This window comes from Pinus tabuliformis, chromosome 9 (genome assembly GCF_031772625.1).
Source record: "Pinus tabuliformis cultivar Carrire ecotype Pingquan chromosome 9, CPIR1, whole genome shotgun sequence".
In the NCBI taxonomy this organism is placed as follows: Eukaryota; Viridiplantae; Streptophyta; class Pinopsida; order Pinales; family Pinaceae; genus Pinus; species Pinus tabuliformis.
The window spans coordinates 133,659,489-133,671,762 of NC_142307.1; positions in this window are offsets into that span (position 1 = coordinate 133,659,489).

The following is a 12,274-nucleotide window of genomic DNA, read 5'->3' on the forward strand; positions in this document are numbered from 1 at the left end:
ATAATTCTAATAGAAGTGTACATGTTAAGAGGAGAAAATTTCTCTTCATATTCCTCTCCCTCTTTTTGGGAGAAACTTCTTACATGAATCTCACTTTGTACTTCTCTATGTTTCCATGTACTTAATGCTTGATCTTGTAGACCCACTTGGAAGTTACCATTGACTTCCCTTCAAGTCTCAATACAATTTCCCACACATCATTCTTCATGATGGACTGGTATTCCTCCATCATGACATCCTTCCAAACTATTTGGCTATTTGATCCCTTTGAAATAGGAGATTTTTAGGTCATTTGGCATGGTTCTAGATGTCTGTTCAATTTCTTCCTCTTGAACATGAATTACTCTTGTTGAGTTTATAGTTGGTCTTGGGAGAATCCTCCTGCGATAATTTTTACTTCATTCTTCCCAATGCTTCCATCTGCTGCCAGAGCCTTGGCATCCTTCATGATGTACTTGCAAACCTCATTAGGAGGCCAATGGAAGAAACAATTATAACCAAGCAAAATATATAAAGACAAGATGTTGTACAAAAATAAAGTAATAACAATCAAGAAGAAAGGAAAAACTATGAAGTACTTATCTTTTGATCTAAGGATTGTAGGGAATTGTCAACTCCCTCTTATTCCCAAGCCTTGAAATCTTTATTTGTACTGTCTTAAATAATAAGATCATCTGTACTATCATTTATGGATCTCTTCTTATGTGGATCATTATCATCAATGTCTGCTGCTAAACATGCTACTTGCCTTTCCTCTTCCTATCATTCTTCCCTTCAGGACACTTGTTTTTATAGTGACTAAACTTGTGACAACTGTAACAATGAATCTTTGACATATCCTTCTTCTTTTGATCCAAAATAGGAACATATCTTCTACTTGTATTCCCTTTAAGAAAATTTCCAATTTTTATTCTTCATGTGAGTTGCTAGTTCTTGGGAATCATCATCTTGAGGTCTTTGAATATATCCCTTTGATATTATATTAGACTCCTCTTGAGTACAGGTAGTCCATAGTTGATCAAACTTTGGAATTTATGATCTGCCACAAATTCTTGACGCAAATGAATCCCGTGAATATGGAAACCCATTAAGAGTCATAGTCACAAGTCTTGATTCAAAAATATTTTATCCAATGGCCTTGAGCTAATCTCTTAATTAAGAGATCCTCATGAAGTAGGATATCTATATATCATGAAGTTGCTTCATTAAAGTCATCTTTTGACCAATGTTATTGACTACATATAATCCTACTAGGGCACCATACATTTCCTTTGATGTCTTCATCCTAGAAACAAATGGAATCAAATGGTCTTTGATGGATTCAACAAGGATCCTCTTAGCCTTAATTTTAGTCTTCTTATGTTTAGACTTTCCCTCAACATATCCAAGGTTCAATAACCTTTCCTTCCACATATTCCATGACATAATTTTATTCAAGATTGAGATCTATTATGGTGTTCCAAGCCCTAAAATTTGTTGCACCTTATAGCCTATTTTCGGGTTTGATATAGGGAGCCATTTGATCAAGAGTGTGGTCATAGATAAGATTGCAGAATAAGTGTCTTCAAGGGTTGATATTTACTGGCTTTTCTTCACCAAAGCTTTGATACTGGCCTTTCTTCACCAATGATATACAATCTTACTTTAGCATATTTCAAAATATCATCAAGCAATTACACTAAGAAAATTCAACAACAGGTGCAACAAAAATAGTAAATATCGCATTAGAAAATCCATGCATAGTAGACACCAAATATTTCACCTACGAAACCCAAACTCAGGAGGAAACCTAACAATATTTTCTAAGAGAAATTGTTTAATTCAACACAAGTATAATATGATAATCTCAAGTCAAACATGGTCAACCGAGACCAAGGAATCATCACAGGTAAAACCTGATCAAATAGGTTGAAATTCAGCCTCCTGAAACTGGCAAGATAACTTAGTCAACTTCAGTTAAACAACATAGAAAATCTTGGTCAACCTGTAGTCAAACTGCCAAGAAAATCTTAGTCAACCTGTAGTCAAACAGCCAAAAAAATCTTGTTCAACCTACCCAGAAATTTGGTCAAACTATGTCTAGAAGACTTGATCAAACAACAACCAGAAAATTCAGTTAAACAATAGTCAAGGTTGGTCAAACTTTGATCTTCTTCTCTCTCTCCCTCGCACATTTGAATAGAAGAAAAAATGATTTTTGTGTGATCAGAATTGTCCAAATAAGTGAGGCCAAATTGGTATATATAGTGGTCAAAAGAGGTGGGTTTAACCAAGAGTCACACCCATTAGCATGGTGGGGCCGACTTGTCATTTTCGGGCCTACATGCGCTCCAAAATTTATAATTTAAATTTAATCTATAATTTATAATTTTTTTTTGCAGAAGCTGACATATGTAGTTGGGGAATATGGACCACAACTACCCAAAAATCAACACCATGACCTCTACAACAACCCATGTTGCTCTATAAACCTTTGGCATCCTTTGTGGCACTCTACACTTGGTATTCTCACATTGATTGTTATTGTATATTTATACAACCATGCCATAACTTAAAATATTTGCATACAACACCTATAAGCTTGAACAACCTCATTTCAACCATTTCTTAGCTTTTCCATGGTGGGATGATCGCCATAAAAGCATAATAATGGATGAAACAGAGGACATCAATCTTTAGAAAACTTCATGTAGGTTACATGACCTCCACGAAGCACTTCATAGGGTGCAAAATAACTCGTTTTAAAGGATTTTCTATTAGCTCAAATGGGTTTTTTACAAAATTTGATTTGGTTTCCTGGTTTGAGATATATCAACGATTGAAGTCACACATGTCTGTAAAGTAGCATGACTACGCATACCTAGAGCCTTAGGAATGATTTTCTCACCCAAAAGATCATTACAAAGCAATTATCTTATATCAATGGAAATTTATTTTCAACAGCTCAATGGGTCTTTGACGAAATTTGATTTCATCACCTGTAGCAAAAGTTATCAACAAAGTTGCAGAAATTAGGTCCATTGCCAAGAAATAAAAAGTTTTGGGTCATCCACAAACCCACGGTTTTGGGTGAATTACATAAAACCCTTCTCCAAGATTTTCATTGCCAACTCATTTGTGGGTCATCCACAAATCCAAAACTATGGGTTAACCACACAAAATCCTTCTCTTCATTGCCTTATTGGATATTGCAATCATGATGGTACATTAAACATAATGGGGTCCCTCCTTTTTTTTCAGCATGAGTGAATGACAAGAACTATCATTCTCTAAGGGGGTAGGATTGATCTGAATCTTGAGGGGGATTATAGCCTAAGTTAAAATTCATAAGTCACGCAGTCATATTTTTATGTAAAAAGGAACTTGTTAGATATGTAACTGATAGAGCAAACCCTAATTAAAGTTGACTTCATGAACAAGCCACCTTATGAGAAGCCAATAAGAAGGGACTAAAGGTGAGAAAGGAGAGGTTCCAAAACTTGTCTCATTGCATGTAATGGTTCTTCTTAATGGAATCCTTCTTCTCCAACTCTCTCTCCGATGTATTCAGTTCTTGCACTTTGATCAATGTTCACGTGATTAATTCCATGGTAGATCTATATTCTTTCTCTCCTCCTCTCTTGACATTCAAGCCTCATGGATCTTAACCCTCAAGATCTAGATTACAAGATTAGAGTTTTTTTCACTAAAATTAGATATTTAAATTGTGTTAGGTGAGACCCACCTTAATGTGATAATTTGTTGAAAAGAAACATTGTGAGGGCCAATAAATGCAAGGACCAAAGATTAGTCTTTGGTTTATCCAAGGTTCATCTTGAGAACCAAGATACCACTACATTCCCATAATCCATGAGTTGAGGTTAAGGAATGAAGCCACTATTTCCAAGGGGAGAGGCCCCTTTGGAAATCAACTAAAGAGGGAATAGATATTGAATTGAAAAGGAATGAAGATCATGATAGACAAGGTCAAAAGAGACATAAGGAAACTTTAGAATTCTAGGCTTGGGTCAAGCATAAGTGATGGATAACAGGAAGTGACAGTCAAAACTCAATTAGACAAAAAATAATCTGGTATTAGGAGAACAACTAGATGTGGTAATGTACTTGGAAATTGTAGTACTGAGGATGTAAGTGTTGTAAGGACAATGACAACTAGGGATCACAATAAGGAGTACTACATGTTGGAAATTCAAGAGAATTGTAGATTATAGATGATTTTCCTTAACTTGATAACTAATTGTGATGTTAGTTGGCCATTTATTACTTATTTTAGTTCTTTTTCATCAAGCAATTACCAAAACAATGAAGATCACAAAGTGACAAAGTACATAAGATATAGGGTCCAAGCCAGGGCAAAACCCCTCCAATGTGAAAACCTAGAAAGAAAGCTTCTCTTCTTATATAATATTCTTACAGTGAGACTTCAAAGACCCAAAGACCAAAGCCCAAGATCCTCCCAAACACCAAGTCAACCCAGTAACAAGATCTCTTTCCAACGAACTAGTTCTTCCAAGATCTGTGAGAGTCACCCCATCTACAATCCAGGATTTCGGCCCTGCAACTTTTTATTGCAATTTAATCCTGCAATTTTTGCCCCTACAATTTGCATAAAAACCCCAGGAGACCTCACACATGTGGACAAAAAACACACTTTCCCAAGGGACCTTTCTTCTTCTACTTCTACTTATTTCTCCTTGTCTTCTTTTCTCTTCTTTCTTCTTTGCTATTGTAGATCGAACTTGCTTGGGTGTGTGTTCCAAATGACTTTAAGTCCCTCTTATTATAACCTTCTTAAGGGGTCAAATAACCCTCCCTTAAGTGAAATTTACCTGGACTAGGCCGACTTGGTCTTAGAGGAATACATTTCTTTTCTTGACTCAAAACACATATTTTTCTTTGTTACAATGAGTCCAAATGGGACTATGATACATGACATAAATTCTTCTTTGTCCTAAAAAGACCCGAGAAAGACTTAGAAGCACGAAGAACATGATTTGAACCTATACTTGAACATGAAACCCATGCTTTGAATAAAATAAATATTTTTTCTTTCTTTATACAAATAAGCAATGTCATGTTTATAAAATGCCATTATGAAGACTGAACCTAGTTACAATTTCCAACACTCTCTCTTAACTAAGGAGCTATTCATAATCCCATCATGAAGTACAAGGAATCTCAAACTTGAAGCATTCTCATAAGAAGAGTTATATTTATAAGCCATCCGTCAAGCAACTATATCATAACTAGCACTGTCATTGAGGGCCTTAACTAGGCAAGCTCATCTTCATTCAAGAGAATTGTGTTGGGAGGCTTTACGTGAGATGCCACACTAGCTCTAAGGCACATACCATATCTAGATGTTCACCGGGTATGTCCTTTTAAGACTATTCTCATCTTGGATTTCTAATCCCGAATCCTTAAATAATTTTTGTCCTCTTTGACTAATATTATCTTGGATGCCCTACCTCATCCTCAAGTAGTATCAGTCTACAACTTCTCTCCTGGATTTTACAATCCATAAGAAGTTCCAATCAGATGCTTATCCAATCCTCTAGACTCCATTATTTCCTTATGGACTTCACTAAGAATTACGACTGTTAGTCCTAGTCTAGTGCATGCCACATAAAGATAAGAACTATCCAACATCATTCCCTCTCAACTAGGGAAAAGATGTCTACCAAACTAGACTTGTCTCTCAAATACTCAAGCTTCTTATTTGGTAATGCTTTAGTCATAATATCTACTACCTATTCATCTGTAGGTATATAATGAAGCTCCATGACCCCATCTCGTACCAGGCTTATGATGTAAGGGTACTTATTATTTATATGCTTCGACCTAGCTTGAAACATTGAGTGATCTTTCAATGCTATGCAACTTTGATTAACACAATGCATGCATGTAGGGCTAAGCAGTCCTTTAAATAAATATGATAATAACTTCCTGAGCCAAACAACTTCCCCACAAACTTCACTTGTAGAAACATACTCAACTTCAACGCTACTCAAAGCAATTTTATCCGGCTTCCTACTCATACATGAGACCATGGAAGATCCTAGGCTGAACCATCCACCTATTGTGCTTCTTCCATCTTTCTCACAGCCACCCCAATCAGAATCAGTATATCCCATGAGCCAGATTTCATTACCATTATACTAAAGGTAGTGATTTATGGTTCCATGCAGGTATTTAAGGATGTGCTTGGCTACTATCTAATGGTCATGCTTTGGCTCCATCTAAAATTGACTGAGGACATTTACTACAAAAAAATGTCCGGTCTTATGTTTACCAAATACATGAAGGACCCAATCAATTGTTTGTAGCAATTAGGATCCACTAGACTAGAATATCAACTACTCAACTTCTTTATATTGGTATTCATAGGATTCATCATAGGCTTGCTATCCATCATGCAATTTTTTTGAAGAATCTTGATCATGTACTTCCCTTAACCAAGATATATTTCAGCTAGCTTCTACCAAACTTCTAGTTCCAAGTAATAATGCATAATCCAAATATCCTTCATATGAAACTCGATTTCCAACTGCTTCTTGCATTCCTCAATTCGATGCTCTACATCTGTAACAAGTAGATCATTTCAATACAATATTATGCTGATTGGTTCACCCTGATGTATAGGTTAGGATCTACATAACTCTTGGTAAAACCAAGTTTCAATAGGTATTCATCCATTCTTGCATACAAAGCTCTAGGTGCCTGCTTTAAGCCATATAGAGCTTTCTTTAGTTTATAGACATGAGTCTCCCTCTGTTTTATTTCAAATCCTTGAGGCTACTCAATGTAAACCTCTTCATCAATATTCCCATTCAAAAAAGTTGTATTAACATCCATTTTATGGATGTTCCATCTCTAGTAGCTCGCAAAGAAACAAGTGATCTAATTGTTGTATATCTAGTTGTAGGAGCAAAGGTTTCTTTGTAATAAATACCTTATTTTTATGAGAAGTCTCTTGCTACAAACCTTGCTTTGTATTTATCAATGTTCCCATCTGCAACATGTTTTATCTTATATATCCATTTTGAGGTGACTATTGATTTTTCAATTGGCTTGGGAACGATTTCTCATACATCATTCTTCATAATTGACTGGGATTCTTCTTGCAGTGCATTCCTCCACTCTTGATGTATATATGCAACTTCATAGTAGGAAGGCTCAACTTCAATGAGCTTTGTCATATATGCTACATATCCATAATATCTTTTTGGTCTTTTAATTTCTCTAAAGCCCCCCTTTGCTATGTGTTCTTCTGCTTATTGTACGGTAGTTCTCAACCAAGCATGCCTATTTTGATTGCCAGGAACAATTGCTGCACAGGCTCATTAGGACCTTCAACATATTATTGAATTGATTTCGGATCTTGACCATCACTATCCCTTGAGATATCCTCAAAGACATGTATTTATTCTTCATCAGAATCAACTGGAACATCCTTTGATTTCTTATAAGCTATACTTTAATCAAATATGGCATACCTGCTTACTTCAATTCGACGATCCTCCTTGATATAGATTCTATAAGCTTTTGATGAAGCACTATACCCAACAATGATGATCTTCATACTGGTAGTATCCAACTTCTTCCTTTGTAATTTGGTATATGAATATAAACAAGACATCCAAATATTCAAAGATGATCCACATTTGGCTTCTTTCCTGTAAATGCTTCTTCCAGAGTCATATTGTTGAGAATCTTGTGAGGACTTTAGTTTTGCAAGTAGAAAACTGTTACACATGCTTCTCCCCATAGGAATTGAGGGAGAACTTGATCACGAAGCATGGATCTTACACATTCTTCAATTGTTCTATTTTTCCTTTTAGCCATGCCATTTTGTTCAGGATTCCAAGGAACAACTAGTTCCCTATTAATCCCTATTTCCTTACAAAACCTCTAAGTTCTTTGGAGGTATATTCTTGATCTAATTTTGAATATTAGATTGCTGTGCTAATATCCTCCTCAGATTAGAAACAAAATGATTTCATTGTGTTTAAGGATTCATGAATTTTTACAAGTGAAATGATGAGTTTTTATGTTAATTTTATGAGCAATTTAACATAAATAAGAGACTGAAAACCAACATAAACATGTACATAACATCATCAAAAATACATTACAACAGGAGCATGATAAAGGAGTTCACCCCTCCTGGGCTACGTCTCCTTGGTCTAGCTTCCAATAGCTTGGGCCTCTCTATTATTCTCAAAAGTGTAAAAATATGTGTTTACAGTGCTCAAATGCTTATGAAACCTGCTCCAGTGACTCCAAAATATCAAACAATGGCTATCTAGCCTCTTTTTGCATCCAATTTGGTCGAAAACTAAAGAATCTACGACCTCTCCTAGTTAGCCCATTATTCGCTCCACGAATTGCTCCAAATCTGGCATGATCCTCCAATTTCGCTCCAAAAAGCGCTAACTGGGTGAAGATTTCGCTGTGCGGTGGGCGAAATTGTAAGATGGCTAATTCTGCCCATAACCCCTCCGACGACTATAAAAAAATGTCACGTCCTACAGATAAGGTGGTCACACGGGTGTTTGGACTGGCAGTTGGAGGTGCGGTTACCATGGCGACAACATAATTGCTGCAGATGAGGTGTTCACATGGGAGGGTCGCTGACAATTATGCTGGCAGTCTCCCCCCAACCTGATGGTCAACATAATTTAAAATATAATCCGTGACCATAGTTTGTTAAGTCACATGCTGCGGGCTCAATGGTAAACCTTGGTGCTGTTGTATGGGAGGTCATGGGTTCAACCTTGTCCTCTGACCTGTCTTGCCAACCAAATTTTTATCCGACCATTAGGAGGACATGTGGTGGCCATAAACTATCAGTGCCAATAGTTCCATCACAAATCATGATCGGCCGAACTAGGGGTGATTCTCCATAACGGGCCGCTGTGTTGTGCGATATGCGATTGTGATATCGCAATCACAACCTGATTCCGCCGGGACTGATTCTGTAAACGCACTTGATCCATGCGATTTATTGCGTCACACTCTGGCTTCGCTCTGGGGCCGATTCTCTATCACTGACCCGCCTCCGATCTGCGATTGCGATATTGCAAATCGTAACCCGGTAGTGCTGGGGAATGATTTACTTAATCACAAACCTCTTCCTTCTGCGATCTGCGAAATGCGGGCCAATGGAAGCCTGCCACTTGGCACTTTACCATTCGCGGAAGACTCTTCCATGTCATTTCCTCTGCGATATATATATATATATATATTTTTTTTTTTAACTATTTGACAAAGTGAACAGATTGCGTTCCGGGGAGCATACGGTGTCCGTTTCGCATGAAACGAGTTGCACCGGATTCAGGATGATGAGCACTACACAGTCATTCAGGTTCCACACCATTCTTAAAATTTTTATTTTGAACATAATTTTGAGCACCTGATCACTCCTCCCCACTGGAAGCCTTCTAGACTCCAAAAGACCACTTTCAGTTGTCCAGCATGTGAGGGTACAGTTCCCTCACCTTTCCAACCTCTATCCATTTGGCTTTGTCCATGTTACTATAAGTAGCCACATCATTCTTACAAATATGATACAATAGATTATGATGCAAATGGTAATCAAATTCCTCTACTTGATTCCTTTGACTCAAGCTTGAATATACATCTTGAAAGTATGTATTTTGTTGAACATAACTTTCATGTAAAACAAAATTATGCTTGAGGATAGTAATTACACAAACTATAGGCCTAGAAAGTACATCAACAAAATTGTCACTTACACCTTTCTTATACCTTTTGACCAAGTGGAATAGTAGAAGAAAACCCATCCAATGAGAGTGCCATTGTCGTTGCAACTTAAACACCGCACCATTGAAATTTTTTGAATGAAACGAAATGGGCTTACCATATTGCATAAATATTGCACCCATGGCATAGTCACATACATCAACCTGAAACTCAAATGAATTTTTCAAGTTTAGAAGATTAAGTAGAAAGGATGAATTGCTCTTTTGTCTTAAAGCATCAAATGCCTCTTGTTGATTGCCTCCCCACTGGAATACCTTTTGAACAACTGCCAAAGAATGCAAATGAGCGACAATAGAATAAAAATTAGCAAAATCTTTCCTCCAACATTGGGCTGCTCCAAAAAAACCTCTTATCCAAATGACTATCTTGAGCATTGACCAATCCATAATGGAATCAATCTTGGAGAAGTCTAACTTCAACTCATGTTCTCCAATATCATGGCCCAAGTACATCAAAGAAGTTTTATCTAACATATACTTTGACATCTTCAATAACAAATGTTCTTGACATAAGACATCAAGTATTTCTTTCTCATACATGCCATGTTCATAATGAAATTTTTTGAAAATGAAAATGTCATCCAAGTAGACTATCACGTCTAGAAATGGCTGCAATTCATCTTGTTTCATATGCATGAAAGTAGTAGGAGCATGGAAAAGACCAAAAAACATAACAACCCATTCAAACAAACCTTGTTTGGTTTTGAATTTTGTCTTCCATATGTCTCCTTCAACAACTCTACTTTGATGAAAACCATTTCTTGAATTCCATTCAATGAAATGCTTACCATTCTTCTTGGGCATCGAAACGAGGGGTGCACCACATGGTAAAGGAGAAGGTCGAATGACAATTTTATTCAGTAATCCTTGGATTTGTTTTGTTATTTCTGCACTTTCCATTCTTAACATCTTGTGCATGTCAATGTTAGGAAGAAGACACTTTTGCTGCAATGGTATTTCATGTTGGATTCTCCTCTTGGAAGGAAATCCTTTTGCTTTCTGAAACACCTCATCATGGTTAACTACATCAACCAAATCAGTTTTCAATTTTGAATTACAACCATCAAACACTTCATAATCAATATCAACATTGGGTTTGATCATAAGAAGCACTAAATTCTTGCTTGAATTCACTAGTCTTTTCATTTGCCCTGCATTAACTAATGAAAGATTTAGTTTCTTGTGATGAGCTTGCACAATATACTCCACACCATCCTTGAACAAGCAGTACTTGTTTTCATGACTATAGAAGATTTTTTTTTCTATCATAAAGGTAAGGACTACCCAAAACAATTCTTGATATATCAAGCAGTACAACATCTAATTCAACTTCGTCAATGAAGTTTGCTATGATTGCAAATTGAAGAATACAATTTCTTGTAACTTGTTAATTTGTGTCCTTGCATATCCAACCCAATGGATATGGATTGGGATGTAAAATGGTTTCAAGATTAAGTTTCTTGACTAAGTCATCAGATATCAAATTAGCTTGAGACCCACTATCAAAAAGTGTGTCAATTTTTGTATGTTTTGAGATTACCCTCACATGAAATAATTCAATCCTTGTTTCTTCATTTGGAGTGCTAGTGTGACAATTTGATATACTAGTGCTAGCAATGGATTCTTTTCCTTTTATACCCATGGCTGTAATTTTAGTTTCATCACCCGAATCAGATCCCAAATCCTCTTGAATGATGACAATTGTATTTTCTTTTCCTTTGTTGTTGAATTTCTTTGGTTTCATTTCGGGATGAAGCTTCCAACAATGAGCTTCATCATGACCCTCTCTGGAACAATGTTTACATATTGTTTTCTCTCCTTCTTTTTTAATGGATGCATTTTTCTTTCCCTTGAAACCCTTTTCTTTCTCTTTACCCTTAAATGGATTTTTACTACCTTCTTTTGGAGTGTTTTTCCCTCTTTCCTCAAGATGGGTGGCTTGCACACACACATCATCTAGATTATTGGGATTAAACATTAAGATAGTATGCCTAAGGTAACTGTGTAAACCCCCTATGTACTTCAACAATGTGTCCTGTGATTGCAAATCTACACCTAACATCAAAGACCTTTTTTTGAATTCTTGGGTGTAATCTTGCACATTTTGACCTTTAAGCTGTCTAAAGTTTTGCCAATTCATGATGGATTTTTGTATATAAGCTAGAGGGTAGAATTGTCTTTTGATTGCAGCAATGAAATCAATCCAAGAAATTGAGATCTTACCATGTTTTTTAATCTCCTCTTGGGTCTTTGATTCCCACCATACTAGTGCTGCACCCTCCATTCTCAAGGAATCTAACTGAATCTTTATGTCATCCTCTTGAAGGTTTTGAATCTTGCAATAGACCTCCAACTGATGAATCCAATTATCAAGCTTCTCTAAATTCACTTCACCATTATACATGGGCAGCTCAAATTTAACATCAAGTTTTAAAAAGATGATTTACCAGTTCCTTTTGAAGTATGATGATGAGTATGAATAAGGGTTG